Source organism: Melozone crissalis, unplaced genomic scaffold (genome assembly GCF_028551555.1).
Source record: "Melozone crissalis strain CALT ecotype California unplaced genomic scaffold, PUWL_Pcris_2 ptg000006l_1, whole genome shotgun sequence".
NCBI lineage: Eukaryota > Metazoa > Chordata > Aves > Passeriformes > Passerellidae > Melozone > Melozone crissalis.
In genome coordinates this window covers 11,177,806-11,201,221 of record NW_026535784.1, presented here as the reverse complement: position 1 = coordinate 11,201,221, position 23,416 = coordinate 11,177,806, and positions in this window count along the sequence as shown.

Sequence of the window (23,416 nt, the reverse complement as noted above, 5' to 3'; positions counted from 1 at the left end):
TTAAAAACCAAATTCATTTAGCACACAGTAAACAAAATGAAATAAAAATATTTAGGCTGGTTTGTTTCCACTTTCCTTTTCCCTCTTTTATCAATTCTTTTAAATAACTGAAAATCTTTTTCCCTTTTTCCTGATTTTATTTAAATAGGACTTGTTTTGGTTTTTTTAATAGAAGCAAAACGTATTACAAAATGCTTGGATAAAAAAGTTGTTCATTTTAAACCAGTTCTTCATGGCTAAATCCACAATCACGTGATCTTGCATTAGTACTAATAGTAGGAGATGTATCTAGGGATACAACATCCAAAATATGATCTTCAATGAATTCTCTAAAGACACCTAAAGACAATGAATTCTCTAAAGCCTTTCAGAAGGCTTGAACTGCTATTTTCCCAGGTACCTAAATGTTAATTAGCAATTATGTACCAGTGGCCCCAAAGTATTCCAGTCTCAGTGGAACTACATAACTTAGTATCTGATTGATCCTGAAGTGTCTTTGTCATCTGGAAATTAGGTGATGTTGGCTCAGAGGAGGCTCTCCAGCTGTGTGCTGGTCCCAGAGCAGCATTTCATTTGTGAGCATTTGAGGGGCTGGGATGGCCAAGGGGTGGCTGACTGGCTGGCACAGATCACACTTGCTAGAGAAATCATAGATGTACATGTACTGTTTTAGTTAAGAGTTGGATTTTTACTTTCTAATTCCTTCCTAATGAGTCATTGGGGCTTTACAAGGTGACTGTTTTTAAACAAGCTATTTTAATGTTTCATCCTCCAGAAACAGTCAGATATATATAAAACAGTCCTAGAAATCATGTCAAGATGCAACTTGATAGCCCTCTCCTGCCTGTATGAATGGAGGCACTCACTGTAAGCTTGAAAGCAGAGGTGTTCCTCCCCACCAGAGAGGAGTTATGTTATGTTATTGCCAGAGAGGTAGCCTTTAAAATGTAAATTCTCCAAAATCCTTAGTGTAGTTGTATGAAATCTGAAAATCCAGTAATTCAAGTGCCTTAATTTCAGTGGGTGGAGAAAGTGAGGCAGCAGAGTCATCTGGGTTTGTTCTGGATCCTTGGAGCAGTCAGTCTGAAGGGAAGCTGAGTAACCCCTGTGCTCTATACCTGCTGGTGTTAAGCAACACCTTAGCCTATCACTTTATAACCATCATTACAAGATTTTTGGGTGAATGAAAGATTTCTGACAAACAGTTGAATTTTGGCATTGTCACACTGAGAAATATGTCTTTTATGAAAGCATTTAGCTGATTGCTGCCAGTTGTCATGCCCAACAGCTCTTGCTCTTTTTCAGCTTCTGTGAGTGAGGACTGGGGCTGAGCCCTGGGGGAGTCAGGTTTGGGTTTTTGTGTTTGAGATAACCTCTGAGGTATTAGAAAGTCTTTTTTCTCAGCCTTGTGACTGAAGAAATCAAGATTAATCAGTTCTGCTTTTCAAGGTTGTTTATTTTTTCTTATTTATGACATTCTTTGACCTGCTGAGATCTGTCCAGCAGGTCAGGTTGTCGCACAGTGGCTGCCCTTGGGGTGGTGTTAACTTTTTGTACTACGAACTACGTGTACTTTATTTACAATAATTTTCCAACACCTATCACCTATATTAGACAGTTTGTCTCTACTCTAAACCAATCCAAAAGTGTCACCATCACAGCAGAAGATGGTGGACAAGAAGAAGGAGAAGGACAGAACATGCTTAGATTCTTCTATTTTGCTTCTCAAACCCCCATTCTAAAACCCCAAAATTTTACTTTTTCACCTTGTGACAAATTAACTATCATTCTACTCAAACTCTTGTGGCTTGTAAATCTTTGCACAAAGTTGGTAGTTTTTTCTATGGACTAAAATTGAAGGCACAGATGTTTTTGACTCCGTGCCAAGGTCTCTGAGCCCCCTGCCAGGGGCTCAAATCACCCAGGGCAGCCAGAGGAATGTCCTGGGTCCTGACAGGCAGGTACAGACACTTTACAGGAGACTGAAGGATATTATGAGGCCAATATGCTCAGGATGCTGCCATGCTCAGCTGTAACTCACCATGCTGGAAGAGTGTCACTGCCATATTTTCTGGAAAAATCCCTTCACTCAGGATTTTGCTCCTGGGAAGCTGAGAAGCCTCAGAGAAAAGGGAAACAATAATTATCTGGTTTGCTTCCCCTGTGTTTTGCTGCTTTGGAATGTGTTTAGACATTGTTTACCAACAGATGGTTGTTTCATTGGTTTCATGTGAATTGTTTTGACTTAATGGCCAGTCACCATCAAGCTGTGCTAGGACTCTGGAAGGAGTCATGAGTTTTCATTATTATCTTTTAGCTTTCTGTAAGTATCCTTTCTCTATTCTTTAGTATAGTTTAGTATAGTAATTAGTAGTGCAGTATAGTAAAAAATATTCTTTAATATATTCTAGTATCATAAAATAATAAATTAACCTTCTAAGAACATGGAGTCAGATGCATCATTCCTCCCTTTGTCTGGGAACCCCGTAAATACAAGAGGAGAGATTCCTGGTTTTACTGCTAGAGATTGTGTTAATTAAAATGAATACCAACAAATCTTCAGACTCATGACAGTTAATATCTACAGAGCCTGCAATGCTGTCTTGGAGATAGATTTGCCTGGGAGTGGGTGCATGGCTCTGTAGCTGAAAAGACACAAGAAATCTGCTCCCTCTGGTTGAGGATGGTGCCACTGTGTGCAGGAACTGCTGCTGCCATGAGCTGAAATGCAAATAGTTACCCATGTGCCATGCAATTGCATTACAGAAATTAAGAGTTGATCATATCTTTCCATCAGTCCCAACAGGAAATTTCATGATTTTTGGGTTTTTTTTCCTTAGTTCTTCCTGGTGCTTGAATTAAAAACCAGCAAGCAAAGAATGTGGATGTGCTTGGTGAAACACTGGTGTTTAATTACACGTCTGTGAAAGTTTCACTTGGAGCCAGATCTTGAGCACAGATCCACCAATGTTAACAGATGTCTCCTGATTGGTACCCCTTGAAGCTCTTTTGTTGATTCATACCTTTCTGCTACATTGTTGGTTTTTAAAATATTCTATTTCTGCTTTAGCCTAAACATATAAATACAAGCAATAAATACATCTGTGCATACTTTCTGCATTTTAACTGGAAACAAATCCTTAAATCTGAAGTCTATGTCTGCCATATTCATCTTTGCATTCCCTCCCAGTGACTAGGGAATTTTCATTCCATTTGATTCCCACCACAGCTAAAATGCATAATTCTAACTGCTTTGTGTTCAGCCTGTCTGGTAACACTGAGCAGCCTTGCAGGTGTACAGAATTGCAGGTGGAATGACAACTCCCAGGTGACAACCACAGCCTAGTGCTGCACACTGTGGGCAAGTACATCAAAATGTAATTTCCATCTCTTCCTTTTACGCACTTTCAGTGATTGCTATTCTTTTATAAAACAACTGTTTGTGTTTTAGCAATACGAACTTCTAATATTTCCATTCCTCCAGCATTTGTTTTGATTATAAATAGTAAGGAAATTACTACCACTACTTTCATTTCATAGAGGGGGAAATGAAGCACAGAATAAGTAGATTTAAGGAGAGTGGTCTTTCCAGCAGATGCTACCACGTGGCATTTATTCCATGAACTTTTGTTAGGAGTAAATGATGCCATTGCTTCCCAGCGAGGGGTAAAAAACAGCTGATGCTATTTCACAAGTGCCCTGAACACAAAGGGCTGGGAGAACAATTGAGGGGAAAAAGCAGCAGTATGTATTTCTTGAGCTTGCAACAATTTAAATGAGGGACTAAAAGTCTTTCACTTCAAATAACACAGAGTTGTCCTTAAAAAAAATGCCTTTATTACTGAGGTTTTCAGTTATTTCTTGAGAATAATTTTCATTTCAAAAGTGCTTTATTTTCAATTCTATTGTGGAAGTAATCACTTTAAAAAAGAATATGATTGCAAAGTAGTTAGTGTGGACTTAAGGACTATCCATCCAATTCTACCACTACTATTTCAGTGAAATAGTGTGGAGAAAGAGCTGGGGATGAGATTCCAGTTTCTTTTCAGTGAATAGAAATCTGTTCACGTTGCCATGAGGTTAATGGAATATAATGCCAGATCTAAAATTCAGGAGCATGGATAGACTCATCAGGAAGGTTTTCAATCAGCATGCAGAGAGTATAACAGCTTGAAAAATATGTGTGTGGATACAGCCCTCCTGGAGCTCTGTTTCACACAGCAGCTCCTGAATACCAATGAAAGTCCTGGCCTGGCAGGAGTAGTCCTGAGGCAGGAGCAGGGAATGGGTTCAGCGTTACTGCTTACCTAGGTTTGGATTAGTCACTTTATGTTTTCTCTGAACATAATTGTTGGCTGTGGCTGATAGTGGGAAAATAGCTATTCTGGTTGCCTTTTCTTGAATCAAGTTATGATTAGTTTCCAGAAAGATCACAAAAGTAGCATTTGCTCAAATTTCAAGTGCTTTTATTAAAAATAGGTCTACTTGCAGCCCTGGGGCTGTTGCTCAGGGCTGCAGTCCTTGTCCTGTGGTCTGTGCAGGGCTCGCTGACTTGGCAACAGGGAAAAGCAATCTCTCTCTCTAAGCCTACCTTTTGCAGCTTTCCCAAAGCTCTCTAATTTTAAGGATTCCCTCACTTTAGCATTTGCATTGCATTTTACTGCTGGGCTGTGCATATCACCAAAGTGAGACAAAAGAATTTTCTGGGAAGATAAGACATAGAGAGACTTAAAACCCGAGCTGTCCAAAATGTGATTCCTTTTTCTATAAATGTTTCTGCAAGCAGTATAAACTTCTGAACCTGTCAGAAAAAAACCCAAAAGGTTACTGCTCCAGCTATGATCAAAAGTTACCTGGAAGACAACATGAAAAAAGAATCAAGCTTTGATTCAGGCTCAACTGACAGAAAAATTGAGAAAATATATTGTTCCCTGTCTCAGTTCCTTCCCTTGGTCCATAATCTTTCAGGTGGTGTGAAGAAGACAGGTGGGCTGACAGGAGCAAGCCCATCTCTGGGACATATTTGGTGATCACCACTGTGAAACATCTCCACACCATCGTTTTGCTCCTCAGCAGTGACTGAAACAGGCAGGGCGTGTTTGAGGCTGTGTGTGCCATCACCTGCACCCTGGCCCCAGCCCTGGAACTCTGCTTACCTGGATCATCCCTGTTTCATATCCTGTCCCTTCCCTGCACCGTTCCCTGCTTGCAGCATCCACCTCTTTTTGGTTTCTTTTAGGAAAGAGGATTGGGGAAAAAAGAGAAGGAAGGAAGGAAGGAAGGAAGGAAGGAAGGAAGGAAGGAAGGAAGGAAGGAAGGAAGGAAGGAAGGAAGGAAGGAAGGAAGGAAGGAAGGAAGGAAGGAAGGAAGGAAGGAAGGAAGGAAGGAAGGAAGTGGCGGTAGTGGCGGAAGTGGCGGAAGGAAGGGAGGGAGGGAGGGAGGGAGGGAGGAAGGAAGGAAGGAAGGAAGGAAGGAAGGAAGGAAGGAAGGAAGGAAGGAAGGAAATGAGGAAAATAACAAAGAAAAGAAGGAAATTAGGAAAATAAGAAATAAGAAAGAAAAAGGCCAGGTATCTTCAGCAGCTGTACACCAGAGAGGCAGCAAAAGCAGGTCTCCCTGCAGTGCTCCCCTAGTCTGAGATTTATCAGGTCTGGACAAGCACTGAGCGTCTCTGTTAGTCTTTTGTCTGCTCCCATTTTGTCCTTTAGGAAACAAGAGCAGCCTCAAAGAGCAGTGACAATTCTAATTCCTCTCTTTTTGCAGAAGAGACAGATAAATGCTTTAATGCCCTTGAAAAGAGTGACAAATAAATGTATTTTTCATTCAATAGGATTCTTTGTACAGGTAAAAGGAAAGTGGTAAGTGGCATTGTAAAATTTAATTTCACTTTGGCTTTTACTTTTCAAATGCTTTAAGAGTTTTCTTCTTCTCCTTTATATCTTTAAGAGAGTGTTAAAAAGATTTCCTGGAGGCTGTTGCTATGGTGCTCATATCAAGGCATCTGCATTCATTCCTCTGAACCTTGGTTAGTTCTTGTACATGTTTACATCTTTGTCTGTCTGGATCTATTTGCTCTATCAAAATTAACACAGTGCACCCCAGCTGGTAAAGAATGTGTGCTTGGTTTTGCCTTGAGAAGATGCAGAATAAATGCAATGTGAAAGGTCTGAAGGCCTTTTTATAACACTTCTCAAGTGTTTTGTAAACTCAGAATATGCATGTGCAGAGTGACACAAGAGATGCTTTACTTGGCAATGTTTGCAAATCGGGACAAATTACGTTATTTTAATAATTAATTAATTTGAATAGCATTTTGAAACTTTCAACTGAAGTCACAGCATAAGATGGATATGTTTCCAAACACACCATCAGGCCAGGGCTCAAATTATCATTAATGAACTGCAGAGGAATTAAAAGGTGTTGCTGTTTTCTACAGGATGTGTTGAGCTACACCAATATATGAGTGAATGCCACAAACTGCAAGAACTTGTGTTTTTGACAGCTGTACCTCTTTATATTTTATATAGTTCTCTACTCTTCCTCCATTTGTGAGCTGATGGCAGTGTGGTTTGTTTACTTAGTACCAGTGGGTATAACTTGTATATTTGTTGTCCTCTCTCCTGAGATAAATCTGGAGAAATACAACTCAAGAGGGGTTCTGTGATATGTGCATTTGTTCTGATGTGACCTGGCAGCATTTTTGTCTGTGACATGGATATTTTCATCACTGGCTAATCATACCTGTTCTAAAATACAGGCTGTTTCCTATTGATTGCTTTAAAAAATGTGTCCTTATTTCAAAGGAGAGGATGCCATCATAAATGGGGGCTTCTGTATTAGAGGAGAAAGAGCAGAACATCATCAGTGGGAATGGAGGTCTCTTGGCCTGGGTGATGCAGCCTAAGCTCATCACCATGAATGTTCTCCTTGGGTGGTTTGGGTCTTGGCAACAAGAAAGTGTGTGTGTGTCCTTGGAAGTTTATTCTGAAATGCCTCAAGAAAGGCTTTAAGTGGCCCATGTGAAAGTCTTTTGAAGTCAGTGTCGTGTCCCCAGGGTTGGTGCTAAGGGAAAATCAAGAACAGGGTCAGCAGGTCTCACCCTTTCCCACTTTGCAGCTAGTTTAAGTATCTGACAGTGTGATGTGTTTTCCGTGTTTTCAGTGAGTTTCTCTTTCAGCTGTTTCTCCACCCCTGTACCCATGTAATGTTGAGACTTATACCACCCTTTGGCAATGAGATCCACAGGTGTACTTCCTAAGTACAGCAAAATTTGTCTGCTTTCTATAAACAGTTGTTTACCTAGGATATAAATAAGCGTGCCAAGTTGCTTCAAAATTAGTTTTTTTCTGCAGTCTGTCCACCTTTGTCTCCTACTCTGGCCAGTGTAGAGGGGGTAGAACATAAGTAAATAAAGGTAGAATAGAAAATAATCTTAAGCCCTGAAGAGTTTCAGCTGGGTTAATTATTAAATATTAGGAGCAGGCCTGATTTTAACAGGCCATAGCTGTAGCCAATAGCAGAGTGTTATAAAAGAGTGGATTGGTTGGCTGAGGGGAACTGGAGTCAGTTGGGTACTGTGAGGACAAAGAAGAGTCAATGCTTAGAGGAGCTGCCAACAGGAAACATCAAGGAGGAATGAAACTCCAGCAATATGGAACTTTTGTCATGTAATGACAACAGGCCAGAGCTGTTCTCCTGGACCCACATTCCTCCTCAGCACACGTTGTGTGCCAAAGGAAAGTCTGAATGGGAGCACCGTGTGACATCACTCAGGGTTTACACATTGACTCGTGCCTGTCTGCTTTCTAAGCTGGCTGTGTTTACTATGCTTACTGTGCAACTGTTGTACAGCTGAAGAGAAAAGTAAAAATTTCCTATTTTTAGAGTAAATAATATGAAAATGTCTCTTTCAAAAGCCCCTCCTCACAGTTTGGTGACTGACAGTACAAGTTTTATCTCATTGCAGTTTGGTTTTGTACAGAGCTTATCACCACGGTGTCTAAACCTTTCACAATGCATCATCACAACTTCTTTCTAGAGAAGGACCATTCTCCTGGTTTGGAGGGAGAGCTGAGATATTCGAGGTCTGGTTTAGCACCTGAGAAAGCTGATGGCAAACCTGTTTGCTCAAGGTCAGAGCAGGAGTCTGGTAGAGCTAAGAACAGAATAACAGCACTTTCACCTCTGGACCATTCTCTCCCTCTTTTTCAATATCTTTGCAGGTTTTTGGAGTGTTCTCACTTGTCAGAATTCTCTCATACACCTACATCTCTAAGATGATGTATTATTGAAATATTTTGGCACTTGGTATGTGTGTTCTGCTTAATATTTGCAATCAGATAGAAAGTGCAGTTTCCAAAAGGAGAGATCAGTGGGTGAAGGAGCAGTGATTAATTTTCTGTGGGAATATAAAGTATTGTATATCAATATAAAGAATATAATATCAGATTGTTACTTTTTTTTTCTTGAAGTAGATCATATATGGTAGGCTGCTGTATTTGGCTCTGCTCATATATCCTAAGTTTGTTACACGTTTTCTCCATTGATAAATAACCCTCTAACCATTTTTGTTGTGTGACAACAAGCCCTGTAAAATTGAGGCTTATATGTGATCGAGAAATGTCATAGAATAGTTGTCCTCTTGTTCTTGTTTTAACTCTTATTTTGGATAGGATATTTAGCAACATGTTCATCTAGTGAAAGACGTCCTTGCTCATTGAAGGGTCTTGGACAGATGAACTTAAAAGGTCCCTTCCAGTCTGAACTATTCCATTGTTCTATGATTTTGGTTTTTCAAACAGAGAAAGTTATATATCCAAAGCTCTTATTGTGGCTTATTTTCTTTGCAGGGTAATCAATTTATTTTTTCTGGGATACTGCATGAGATGTCACTTTTAAAATTTCATGAACTTCCCCCAAAATATTCCACAAGATTTCTGTGAATTTACTTATTTTATCCTTTTTTCTTCTTGATTCAATTGAATAATCCATTACTACATTTATATTCAGTGAAAAAAATTTTAGTAGCATAGATATATCCCTGAATTCCTTTTAAAAACTGGATGCAGTTTCAGAGAAGCAGAAACAATGAGGAATATGAGCAAGAGTGATGGACTCCTGGGTGAATTTTGCTGAAGCAGTCATAGGAAACACTCAGAACTTGCTAGGAATAATAGCAGTCATGGACAGAGGGATCACGACTCTCAGCAGAGCAGCTATTGCTGTTAAATGGCACTGTGGGTTTAGATGGCACAGCCCATGTATTTTCAAGTGACTGTGAGAGTAGGACAGAACTAATTTAACCCAAACTACGTTTATGCCAGTTAGCTGTGCTAAAATCTAGGCAGAGTGAATCCTGAACAAAAATAGTCCTAATGAAACAAAACCAGTGTTTACCAAGAATTACTGTCTTCTGAAATGTGATGGGAAACTGACTTTACCTGAAATGTCATAGTGAAACAAAGACCCTGATTCAAAATTTCCTAATGGCATTGGAAGGTTCTCCATTCAGTTCAGAGAATTTGGGTTCTGGTCTTTTGGAGGCTCAGTTTGTCAGCCAGTCTGAAGGGCCTGGCACAGAGGAGTGTTCTAACTGCTGCCACTGTTCCTGGAGAGATGCTGGCCCCTGTGTTTATGTAGCTCAGCCATAGCAACTGAAGCACAATGGTTTTCTGTCCTTCTTGGTCTCATAGTAAAATAGCACTGAATTCTTTGGCTATTAAATCATGCAAACCACTACAGATATTTACTGTTAAACTGAAAAATTATTCACTAATCAATCAATTGCATAAAAACCTCAAACAGAGCAAATAAAATGCTCAGCTGAAGCTATTATAAAATCTATTACAGCAGGAAATTAATTTCAGTTCTTCAATTAATTAAGTGACTTAATTCAATTAGTTTAGGCTTATTTTAAAACCCTGATCTGAGGACTGAATCTCCAGGTCCATATATTTTATTTCTGTCACTCTCTATTTCTTCCAGGTCCCAAATTCCAAAGTTGTGTAAGTAGTAATTTCATTTAGCTTTGCCACAGGCTACTCAGTGTAAGTCTTGCATCTCTCAATTTTCTGTTTATCTCATATAGACTTATGTTCCTGGGCTGAACAATCAAGATTTTTTTCTGGTTTTCTCAGTAACTAAAAGTTAATTTTTTTCTTTCTTTTTTTCCCAAGGTCCCCATAAAATATGGGGAAATGGCTGAAACCAAGTGTCATTTAACAGCAATTGGAGGATCAAAAAGGAACACTGACAAACTTCCAGATTAATATGTCCCTAAAGAAAAATGTTGACATCCTGAATTTTTCCCCGTTAGCACTAAATATGTTGCTAACAAGAACTGTGTTCTCTGTCAGGCCAGCTTGGGCTGAGGCTGCCTTTACCCAAGCAGGGTCAGCAGTGCAGCAGATTAGGGTGGCATCTCTGGAGGAGACTACATGATACAGAACAGAATACAAAACCAAGTTTTGGAGATATTTCTAACCTTCCTTTCATTACTTTCTAATGGGAGAGGTATTTTGCAGTTGAAAAAAAAGAATGTGTGTCTTAAATACCCAAGGGACTGTTCAGCTGCTCTCCTGCACACTCTGTAAATTGTTCAGCTGATGACTCAGTCTGGTACCAGACCTTTTCCCCGTGTTTGCTGTAGGGTTTGTGTAACACAGCCCCTGAAATTGTACCACAATATTGGCAAATACTGTCATCAGCTGGCTGAGACAGAGTCATTTGAAGGAGTGAAATACAGAAAATGAACCTCTTTTTTCAGAAGTATAGGTGTGTGTGATGGTGTTCACAGGGGTCTTAGGACGAGGGAAGAGATGAGGATCTGAATCCATGTTTCAGAAGGCTTCATTTATTATTTTATGATATATATTATATTAAAGCTATACTAAAAGAATAGAAGAAAGGATTTCATCAGAAGGCTAGCTAAGAATAGAATAGGAAAGAATGATACCAAAGCTTGTGTCTCGGACTCTTTGTCCGAGCCAGCTGACTGTGGTTGGCCATTAATTACAAACAACCACATGAGACCAATCACAGATGCACCTGTTGCATTCCACAGCAGCAGATAATCATTGTTTACATTTTGTTCCTGAGGCCTCTCAGCTTCTCAGGAGAAAAAATCCTAAGGAAAGGCTTTTTCATAAAAGATGTCTGTGACATAGGTGCTTATGGAACCTGTGGACCATTGTTAAGCAACAGTTAAATCTCAGCATGCTAAATGTGTAAAATGATTTTAAAAGAGTTGGAGCTTTGTAAGTATTGAGATTATACAGTGAAATTAGGTAGAAAAATTTCTCACCATAGTTTACATCTTATGGGATATTCTTCTACTTCAATAACTTTTTGGTTTTAATTTTGAAAAATGCTGCAAAAAAAAAAGTTAAAATTGTCTAGGTTTGATTTTCCTTATTCCCAAAAGACAGAACCCAAGTTTTTTTCCTTACTAAAAAGAATAAGGAATCATGAAAATTAAGTATAAATGAACTTTTTTCTGAGAAATTTTGATTTTTGAATCTGCCAGTATTCTTCTATGCATTTTCTGAGCTATAATGTACTTGGAATTTTCACTGAAATACAGAGATTTAGTTCAGAATTATTATATTTGCCATAGGCTGCCACACATTTTGTAACTGGTTTCCTCCCCCACCTTTTCATCTCTATTTATAGTGGAAAAATTGTGAATTTTATTACTAGGAAATAAAATATTAATGCAGAATTAATTCCAATGAAGCCTAAGGATGAATATTATTAGAATATGGCACATTTATTTAAATTTCAAGAGCAATTTTGATAACTAGACATCTATTCCAAGAATTCTTTAGAGAAGATGCAATAAAAAATATTATGATATTGTCTCATAGAATCCACTCCCAGAACAAACTAGCCCAGTGATGACTCTTGGTTCTGCATGGTTTTCATGCTCAATATAACCTGACTCATCTGAATTTTTGCCATCTACCACATAACTCTTATGGAACATAAACAAAATGTCTAGATAAGATTATAAGATAAGATTCCTATAGGAGACACATTATAGTTGATAAAACTAAAAATCTCTGTCTCTCTATCCCATAGGAAATGGGCAATTTCAAATTACATGCAATTGGATTTCACAAGTGGTGTTTGAACTGGATTTTCACAGAGTGAAATGGAGATGCTGCTGTAGCCTCTCTGTGTAGGTGACCTGTTTCTCTTTGACCACAGTACCTGGACCTGAAGCAACAAATGGCTTTCTACTCCTAAAATGAGTTCTAAAAGGGCTCTCACTCCTTACGTGTCTGATCTCCAGGAGACCCTTCTCTCCTTAGCTGCTCCCAGTCTCTAGCAGCACTGCAGATCACTCTCTCCCAGGGAATGCTGGAGCATCTCAGGGCTCTCAGACTTCAGGGAGGAGGTTACTAGGGCAGAACACAGTTTCTAGGGAGAGTGAAATCCTGGTTCCATGGGAATCAGTGGTAAAACTTTAATGGATTTCAAAAGGATTACAACTTTCTCTACAGCTTTATGTTGCCTTCTTTTGATGTAAATACCAAAAGATCTTCAATGACATTTTAATTCCATTTAAAGAGAGCAGTTCCAGAAGGATGTATTAGGCTCTTGCTGACCCTAATAAGCTAGGAGGAAAAGTCAACAGCAACACAGCTGTATTGTTTGGAAGGAAGACACATAACAAAAATAGTAACATGAAAAGGGTAGGATTTTAAAAGGAAGAATCAAAAATAGTAAAGACAATGTCTTGACATTAACAATAACAGGGGAATAAAATATTTTCAGTCATTGCTTTAATCTTCCATTTATGTGCTTTAAAAGAAAGCCAAAGACTAGAAATACTATTTGATCTAGGCAAGTCTGAAAGTCTTTAGAGTATGTGGAAGGACTTGAGAGTTGTGTCCTAGAAACCTACACATCTGAGAGTTCAATACTCCATCTGTTCCCTATGCTGACATTAGCAGGCACGTGTGACTCTGACAAAACATCCTATGCTATCCTAAATTATGACCCCAGGAAAATATTAAAAATAGAAAACTACTTCTCAGTCATTAACCTTTTCCTAGGAGCTTAAAGATTCCTTTGTAGCTGAATTTCCAAGTGTAACTGAACACAGGACAAGAATGAATTCTTGCAAACTCAGGAAATCAGAGCAATTAATTATCGGGCACACAGGTAAGAAAGTATTAATAATATTGACTTAAAGTGACAGTGTAATGTCAGAATAAATAATATAATATATAATGACAGAACAAAACATTAGTCATTGGCTGTTTCTTATTTTTTGCACCTCTAAATGTTTATGAGCAGGATCTGCTGCACAGCACTGCACATGTATTTGTGTGTTTGCTGGGGGGCTCCTGTTACAAGTGACCAATTGTGTTCACTTGTCCTCAAACAAGGACTTCCCATGCTTGCTCCTGAATCCCAACTGAGACATTAAAATTATCTGGTCATGCAATTGTCCACTTCAGCATCCACTGGGACACTGGCAGTGCCCAGGAGTGTTTCTTTCTTGTGGGCTACTTTCCATGTGAACATCTTGCCTTTGATAAAGCTGTGTAATAAAGCAAGATTAAAAGGTGGGATATCTTTTCAGAAATTGAATCAAAATTAGAGGAAGACAAGTGCTGAATACTTGTATAAAATATAGGACTGTAAGCAGTTAATCTTAGCATGGATATACTTAAAAGACTATCAAAACTTACAAATTAAACCTTATGAAATCACCTTGAAGGAAGATTAGGAAATTGGGATTTCTTTCACTTCCCATCCTGCTGAATCCAGACATTGATTAGAAGAGTATAAGAATGAAAAATCCTGTACTCCTGCTTTACTCGGGGTCTGATGGCATCAGCCAGCACAGTGCCCATTTCCTGCTGCACCAGAGCTGGGTGCTGATCCCTTCTGGAGCCACTTCTCCCTGAGCAGAGGCACAGCAGCAGCCTCTCCCTGTGGTGAAGTGACTGCTGATTACTCAGGAGAAAATTGCTCCAAATCACTGTCCATCAACTGCATGTTTTCACAAGGCACAGGGCCCTCACACCTCATTGTGCACTAGGTCTGTGGGATTCTGCAAGTGTAGTTTTCTTGTCCCATCTGCTGCCTTGGGAGGGATGCAGGGCTCTGCTGTTGCTTGCAGTTTCTCTTTCCCATCAGTATACATAATGAAGGGGAATGTTGTTCTGTTGCAGAGTCCCAAAGTCCCATGGCATTTACAGTCTGGGAATTGCTGGTTTTTACAAATGGTTTCTGTTGCGTTTTTTGAGACTGGGTGTCTCCTCCTGGCCAAACTCTGCCAGCAGTTCCAGGCTCCACATCTCTTGGAGTGTCTCAGCCTTAACCTCCAGCCCAATCTCCTTGTGTAATCTCAGACTTTTGCCTCATTCCTTGCTTTTCTCTTCCTCTTTTCAGCTTTTCAGCCCAGGTATTTTCTGTTCTGCTTCACCACCACCACCTTTGCTACTTCTCCAGGTACTGCTCCAGCTCTTTCACTTCACAAACACACCACAGCAGCATTCAGTGAACCACAAACCAAAGAATGTTTGGATAGACTTTTGGGTTTACGTTTCCTAGGGTTTTACTGAAGTTGATGCTAAATGCCAGTGGGAGAGGATCAGGCAGGATCTGTGACCTGTGTGCTTCTGCCCAGGTAGCTTGTGACAGCTTGTTTGCAATTGGGTGCAGAAATGTCACAGGAATTGGATAAACTGGAATCCTGAGAGCTGCTTGTGGATGACGCTGTGGAGCACTTGGCCTGGATTTTACACAAATCTTTAGACTGTAAACTTGGGGTTGTGCTCAGGTGCCATGTGTGTTGGACTGGGCCTTTGCAAAAAAGCCCAAACTGGGCTGTGATGATTCCTTTACATCAATTTGCAGTGTTGGGAGAGCAGGTGAGAAAGTTGTTAGAGTGAAGCCACATTCCTTAAAGAGAAGTATAGTAAAATGCAGTTCTGTATCTTCCTTCTCAGTAAGGGGAGAATGGAGAAAGGTGTATCTCAAAATAAGTCAGCTGCAGTCATATACCAGACTTGGACAGAACATCAATCACTGAGTGGTTAAAATATGAAGTAGTAGGCAAGAGACCAGAACTATTTCCAATATAAGTGATGTTTTTCTATGCATTTGTTCATGTCCAATTTGTCTATACATCTGTTCATGCTTAGCAGAAAGTAAAAGACTTGAATTTTTCATTACTGGGCATCTTTCTTCAGAGGGACTGTGGGAAGGGACTCTTCACTTTTGTAGCAGACACTGATGGCTACTTAATGAGGTTAATATCAGTCAGGAAAATTGCCATCAACATGTCAGAAGAAAAGATGTTGATAGATTTCCATTCAGCAGCTTTTACCATTTACCTTGAAAGTAGAAGAAAATGCTTCAGCTGACACCTGTTTTTATGTTGCTGCTTTGATCTTCCAAGGAAATGGATCTATAATGGCACTAGTGACTTCCCTTGTGTCCTTTACAGTGGAGAGACCTTTTCAGTAGCATGATTTCTTGATAAAAGGAAAAGCACATAGTGCTCCTTATTTTGGGTGACTGCACATTCCTCTCGTTCCTCTAAATTTTGTGGATGGACTATTTCACAGCCTGGCTGAATGGTGTTTACTTGTCAATTCATTTTTGCAGCAAATGAAATGAATTTTCTTGGCCTTATGCACCTCATCTTAGCTCTGATACACATTTCTATTCTTTTTGCAAAACAAAATTCTGCATGAGTGTTAATGAAGGATCTTGCCAGTTGCATTTTTTGTTAAAAAACCCTAGTTTCAAACTTACTCCATTCACTATGCCATATTCTTCAGCCAAGAAAAGGGTTCATTCAATGTGGTTGTGTTTTGAATAATATAAATTAAAAACCAAGCCTCCTTTCAGGATATGTTTTGAATGTGCTTTCATAAAATGGTTTAAAAAATTGTTTGCCATCTAAGAAAATGTTTGTCATCTAATGAAAGACAAACCCAAGAACATACAGACATTAAGATTTGTTGAAGCAAATAATTTTCTCCTAACTGATGTGGAAAAAAAGCTTGAAATACATCAAAGCTACCACTGAAATGGAATTCATTCTCATTTTAAAAAGATGGAACTGAGAAGCGTTCCAGTCTCTCAGGATTCTGAGTTACAGTTTGAACACTTTCTTATGAATACTGATTAGAGAGCAGCAACGTTTTGTCCTGTAGTTGATCTTGAGAGCAAGTAATATAGATGTGGTGCTTGAACAGAATGATTGAAGAGAGATTTTTCCTTAATTTTATGTTGTGTACAGCACTCGTTGTGCTCTTCTTTACAGTTCTCTATATAAGGACATTGTGTTTTTTTTCATAGCATTTCCCCCCTGAATTGAAGATTTGTGAAATAATCTGGGATTCTCAGAGACTGGAAAAAAACAACAACAAAAAAAGATATTTATTTCTACTTTGTGGCCCCCTGTCCTGAAAGGACATATTTTAAATTCCCTGAGCTTTGGAAAGTTTCAAACTGGAGGTTTTGAATTTTCTGGATTAATTTTCTCAGTGTGCAGCTGTCATGGTAATTGTTGGTGTAGGAGTGCACTATCACCAGGACAGCTGCAGGGCTGAGCTGGATGGAGACCTCATTCCCCAGGAAAGGCAGGAATTCCACACATATCCCAGAGTGCTGGTGAGCTCTGCATGTCTGACACAGCTGCAGGGCTGTGAGGTCTCCCTGTCAACTAAAAGAAAAAGGCAGGCTCTAAGCTCATGGTCCTGGATATCCCTGTATTCTGAGCCTCAGGCATCTACATTTATGGCACTTGAATATTTCAGCCACTCAAATCCCTCATTAGAGAAGGACCCAGCAAAGCCTGTTTCTAGGAGGGGCTGCCAAAGATGATCTCACATCCCAATAACAGAAATGGCATCCAGCATGGTTAATGATGACCTTTCTTTGAAGTACAAAATATTACTGTCATTAAATATAATTAAAAATTATTTCACTTGAAGATAAGACATGGTGGGAAGCAGAGATGTGCAGTTCAGAGTGGAAATTCTTGAGAGGAAGAGGGTCTTTAGCACTTGGGCATTGAAAGTGGGCAGAAATGGAGAGGTGCAGAAGGGAAGTTTAAATAAAATTAATTAAATTCTGATGTAAACAGAAATTTATCTGATAGCATGACAGAAAGCTCATCATGTGCAAGCTTTTTGCAAAAATCTTTTTTCTAATAATACAATAGCTCCAGGCAACAATAAGCTATGGCTGGAGCAACACAAATGTGTTTAAATTGTTTTTTTATGTCTAGTTTTGCTGGTTTATGTTAAGCAAAACACCCTTATTTGGGAAGACATGATTTAACAAGAAAACATTGTCAGCTTCCAAATATTGGGCCAGTGCATGTTTTCTGTCTCCTAGAAGCACTGCCTTCTCCCCAGCCCACTCTAAATAAATTTCTAACTTTTCTGGCAGGAAATCTGCAGCTCTCAAATCCCTGGAGAGAAAGCAAGCATTTATTTTTTAACACACTTGCAGATGTGTCTGCATTATGTCTCATTATAGTTCATCATTATTTAGCTTGGAAGATTGAGGCTTCTGCCATCCATGGACAGGAAAAATCTGTTGTCTATGTTGTAACTGTTATCATGTGTATGTTTTCCTGTAGGTGTGGCTTATGATTTGTAAATGGATATATATTCCAAATCTGTTGATGAACATGGGGAAAATGAACTACAGCCACCCCTTTTAATTATAGATTAATATGTATATGCTACATAATGAGCATATCACAGATAAAGATCAGAAGGATGGCTGCTTTATTTAAATGGACAGGGTTTTGGAATAAATGTCTTCAAGAAAAACAGAAGCATATTTTCAGCACCTTTTAAATCTCATAGCATTCATTTAGGAAGAGATTTAAACAGTTGATAGGAAGTGAGAAAATTATTTTTGAAGTGTACTAAATGGAAAAGATTTAATTTGGTCTTCTCAGCTAGTACAAATAAATATTCCTTCCTCAAAGAGAAAAATAGAGTCAAATAATTGGTTCATACATATGTATGCTCTTCAAAAACAGCAAGGCTGTGTCCCTGCTATAGATACTGACTCAGTAAACCAATAGTCTTGGTCCTACCAAGAAGAGTGGCAGCACTATGGAGTGGAAGGTGAAAATCAGTATTGACACACTCAAGGTGGGAAGGAGCAGGCTCAGGGAGTTAAACACATTGCTGTAGTACAAACATGCTGAAGCTATGCAATAAAATGCCCAGAGCTTTGCTGTGCATTCAGCTGCTGTGCATACCCACACTTAAAAACAAAACAAAACAAAACAAAAAGCTTTAAGTCTCTTTTCTCCAAGACCCTACAGTATTCTGGAACCGGATAGTGTGAAGTATTAGCAATTTCATGCATCTTAAATATGATAATGCAGCCTCATAACTTCCAGTTTACAGGCCAATTGCAAACTGTCAGCATAATTCACACAGAAGATTTTCCCAGATAGGGACAGCACAATGTCTGAGAGACACAGAAATCTTCATTTGTGTGGGAAAACTGAAAATACTGTGAGGGGAAAACAGAGAAATATGTTTGTGGTGTGTGTTGCCAGGGGAATGTTTGTTTTTATAGAGGAGACAAATTACAGTGAGGGTAATATGAAGCAATGAAGGATCCAGAAAAGGCTTATTGTCTGCACCTATTAGTCTTCCAAATAAAAAGAAAAAGTGGAATAAAAGACTGTTAATATGATATGGTATTATTTTTAAAACACAGTTCCCACAATTTGACCTGCAGGATTCAATATTGCTGCTACAAGCTTTAGCAGATACTTTATCTTGAAGAAAATAATGAGAAGAAGGTAATGAAAGTTAGTGCTGTGGTCTGAGAGTACACTGTCAGTCACATACATTTTCTCTGATTTCTCTGCCCACACTGTGTGCTTATGCCTCCCATTCGCAAAAAAAAAAAAAAAAAAAAAAAGAAGCTATGACACTTACTTAAATAGCTGTGCCTACAAGATGGGGAAAACATTTCAGAAATCTCTTTAAAATATATGTTGAAACACAAGACAAGCAGCCTTACCTTATTTTTATTTTACTGGCTGTTCAGTATTAATGTGTACCTCTGAAAAATGTAACATTAAGCTCAACACTGAAGAAAGAGGAGCTGAAGAAAGAGGAGTTCTGGCCACAGGAAACACTTTGAAACACTCTGGTGGACTTGGTGGCGCATCAGAAGACTCTAAGCATTTCCAAGACCTTTAATTCCTCGAGTTTGTGACTCAGCAGTAGCAGAGTAGGTGGGAGCCCAGGTGTTTTGGATGACTGCCCATGGCTGAGGTGGGGATGTGCCTGGGAATGTAGTTTGGCTGGGCTTTGGAAGGGCAGGAATTGTGTGTGTCAGTCAGAATGCTGTTGAGCAGGGCTGGATTTCTGTGCTGCAGTGCTCACATGCAGGGGGTTTGTTTCTCTCACAAACATGCAGAGGTTTGTGTGCACAAACATGCAGGGGGTTGTTTGTGTGCACAAACATGCAGGGGGTTGTTTCTGTACACAAACATGCAGAGGTTTCTGTGCACAAACATGCACAGGTTTGTTTCTGTGCACAAACATGCAGGGGGGTGTTTCTGTGCACAAACATGCAGAGGTTTTCACCCCACACCTGGAGCAGTGACAGACCCTGGGGATGGCAGGATTTAGGGGTCTTTTAGATTTGGAACCACACGAGGTCTTGACAAGGGGGTGCAGAAGCAGCAAGCCAGCTCTGTTGCAGCTCTCATCATGTTTACATACTTCATTTCAGCTCTCCACATCTGCCTTCAGCTGGATTCTGCAGATGCAGTGATCTGCTCAGCAGAAGGAGCCTGGTGTGCTCCTGCTGCCCTGAGGTGAGGCACAGGTTACAGCTGCTGGTGTCGCTGCAGCAGGCTCTGCCAGCCCTTGTACTCTCCAAGATTATAATGCCTGAGGGTTTGGATATAAATGGGAAATTTATGACTTTAAAGGAGATATTGAACATAACTAAATGTAGAAAATAATCCATAAATCTGCATTATATGAGTGCCTGTTAAATTTGTTAAGCTGATTTCACTGTTGCCTGCTGCCCTGAACACTTTTTCTAGTTTATCTCTGGTTTCAAGGTATATCTCACAAAGCTGGTTCCAATTGTAAATTCATTGCAGCAGTGTCTTGTGATGGTGTTTGCAGGAGTCTTAGGATGAGGGAAGAGACGAGGATCTGACCCCATGTTTCAGAAGGCTTGATTTATTATTTTATGATATTTATATATTATATTAAAACTATATATTATATTAAAACTATCCTAAAAGAATAGAAGAAAGGATTCCATCAGAAGGCTAGCTAAGAATAGCAAAAGAAAGAATGATAACAATGGCTCTGTCTTGGACAGAGAGTCCGAACCAGCTCACTGTGATTGGCCATTTATTACAAACATCCAACATGGGCCAATCACAGATCCACCTGTTGCATTCCGCAGCAGCAGATAATTATGGTTTACATTTTGCTCCTGAGGCCTCTCAGCTTCTCAGGAGGAAAAATCCTAAGGAAAGGATTTTTCATAAAAGATGGCTGTGACAGTGTCTGACTTACCTTAATGTGTGGATTTATTATTATAGGACTCAGGACTTGGAGCAGACTTAGAGCATTCTCTCATTACTAATTAACACAACAAAATTGCCTCAATACCTTTGCACAGAGGCTGGAGAATATTATAGTCACGACAAAACACGACTTTTCTGTGTAGAAAAGTCACAATTAAATTGCATAGTACTCTTCCAAGAGGGATTTTTCAAGTACAAAATTACCCTGTGAGAAAATTCCAGGGCTGTATTATAGCGCACATCAAAACAATGGATAGTAAGAAACAAAAAATTCTCAAGAGCACTAGTTCCAACATAGTTTTGCCCATGAAAGTGTCTGTGGCTAAATCTAATTCCATTTAAAGGACACTGGTTTTACATAACTGTGTGTTCTTGGCATACATTTTAGAAGGACTTGCATTTTATGATTGTTCTCAGTTGTGTTTCCTTTAATGGATATAGAAAGTTACAGTAGTTTTTTTATGCCTGCTTTGTTGTTTTTAATAGACTTAAAGAAACCCACAAACATGGAACAGCAAAGCTCTCTGCCCTATATTACAATTTTGATTCTTTGGAATGACTCACAAGGACAGTTGGGCAATATTGCAAAAAAATTGTTTAATTGATTAGATACATTGCTCCTTTCCAATTAAAAAGGACAAAAAAGGGAGGTTGTGGCTCTGATCCAATTTCATTGATGTATGGAGCATAGCTAATATCAGTCATTATTGAGGTCCTGATTGTAGCATGTGTTTTCTCACAAACAAGATTATAGGAAGCTCATTTGCATCACTAAATGAAGGTTAAAAATACCAAAACATTTTTCCTTGCTGGCCAGAGCATAGCTGATTCAATCACTAAAATACAGATAAACAAAAGTAACTACTCTGATGAAGGCTGAGATGATGAAGCACAGTGTGCATGAGAAATCAGTCATTGAGCTGGTAGCATGCTCTCCAGGAGAAGAACCACAAAGCTCCTCTTTAAAAATCACATCAGTCTATCGTGGAAGTTCTTGTGTGGCAGCAGAAGGATCTCTAAAAGCTTTACATTATCCCTCATTCAAAATTCATCACTGACATGTTGGTAGCATGTGTTAAGGGACTGAACTGCAATGGATGTGTAAGAAAAAGCAATTCCTGCTGTCCCCAGCAGGACTGATAGCAACTGCAGCAAGTGGTACAAATTGTTGTTTGTCCCTTTTGCTGCACTGGAACGGAGAATCTGAGCAGCCCAACATTGCTGACAGGGGAGTTTTTCCTTCCTTTGCTTCTTATTTAGAGTCTGCATAGATGGACTCACTTCTTCATGGATGAAATCTGGGTCAAATAAGGAAATAATGGAGATCACTTGCAGGGCAGTTGTTTGTTCCAGGTCTCCTCTTGGGGCCAGTGCTAGAGCAGTGAAGCTACCAGAGACAGACTATTAAATCTGTAGTTTTTTTTATTAATGCACTTTCAGTATATCCTTGCTTTCCAGCTCCCACCAAAACTGTAAATGTTCCTGTGCAAAACCTCTAAGCTTCTCCTGTGCTGCATCCACGTTTTTAGTAGCAGAAGTATTGGCACATCTATCCATGTGGAAAACAGAAGAATGCTTTGGGTCTAATTCAGCCTACTTCAGCTTCCCAGTACACCCCATTACAGCATTATTTAGCTTTAGTTTGAACAGTCAGAAATAAGTTTGAAATTGTAATCACATGTTCCTACAAGCAGAAAACATCTCAATGACTGGAAAGGATGGATCAGTGCCTATTATTTCCTCTATAATGTACTTAGCTGTCATTTTAAATAATGTGCCAAGACCTACAACTAACCCTCCTATTCCCCCAGATTTACAGGAAAATCTTCTGGAAATATTACATTAATCATTTTTGTCAAGACTACAGATGAAAGGAGCCATTTGTACTTTATGACAGTTGGTAATTAAACATTTACAGTACTGTGCCAATATTTAATACACAAGATAGAAGGAGCAAATGGAACAGAAGGTAAATCTGGCAGAGTTTAAACGTGGAGTGATGCTGTGGGAATGTGCATGTGGGATCAGAACTGCAACACCACAGAGCAAGAGGCACTGCAATAAACTATGGCAGCAGCAAACTGCTTTTCCAGCTGTGTTAGACTTCTTTATCTCTTCCCTGGAGCAGAAAGGAGAAAAATATTTTTATCTTTTAAATGACTTAGAGAAACCAGGTGAGATTTTGGGAGTCAAGATCACTGTCCACTTTTGCAAGGCAAGAAAGCTGTATAGAATAAATGAGTCCCAAAGAGTTTCTTCTGGATTTATGCCTGCCCTGCTTTCCTTTTGTCCTCCATCTTGCTGAGTTTATTGTAAAAATCTTCTATGTCTTATTTAGGACTTCCCTGTTTACATTTCTGGTGGAACACCAGAGGAGAGTATGTTTGTGTATTTTCTAGTCACTCTAATACCACTTCTGCACTTAAAGATGAAAACTGTTTAATGTCTCTTACTCCCATTGAATAGATCAGAAATTATCCCATTTTTTCATAAGGATTAGACTGCAGCTTGACAAATTGCCTCTGTCATCACAAACCAGATTCATCTGACTAAATGTCAGTGCACAATGTGCATGTCCACATGTGAGCTGTGTGCACTGATGTTTACTCCATGGAGGCAGAGCTACAGGGAGAACCATCTGCTAAAACAGACAATCAAGACAGGGAAAGTGCATCACATCCTAAAAGCTTTTTTTCCCTTTTTCATCTCTACTTTTGAGCCTGGATCTGGATAATTCATTTTTCCTTTGTCTAAAGTAGGAGAAACAAGTCTAAACCAAGCATTTATCTCCGGCATGTTCCCGGGCTTTGTGACTTTCCTTGTTGCATGTGTTCTGTCCCCACAAAT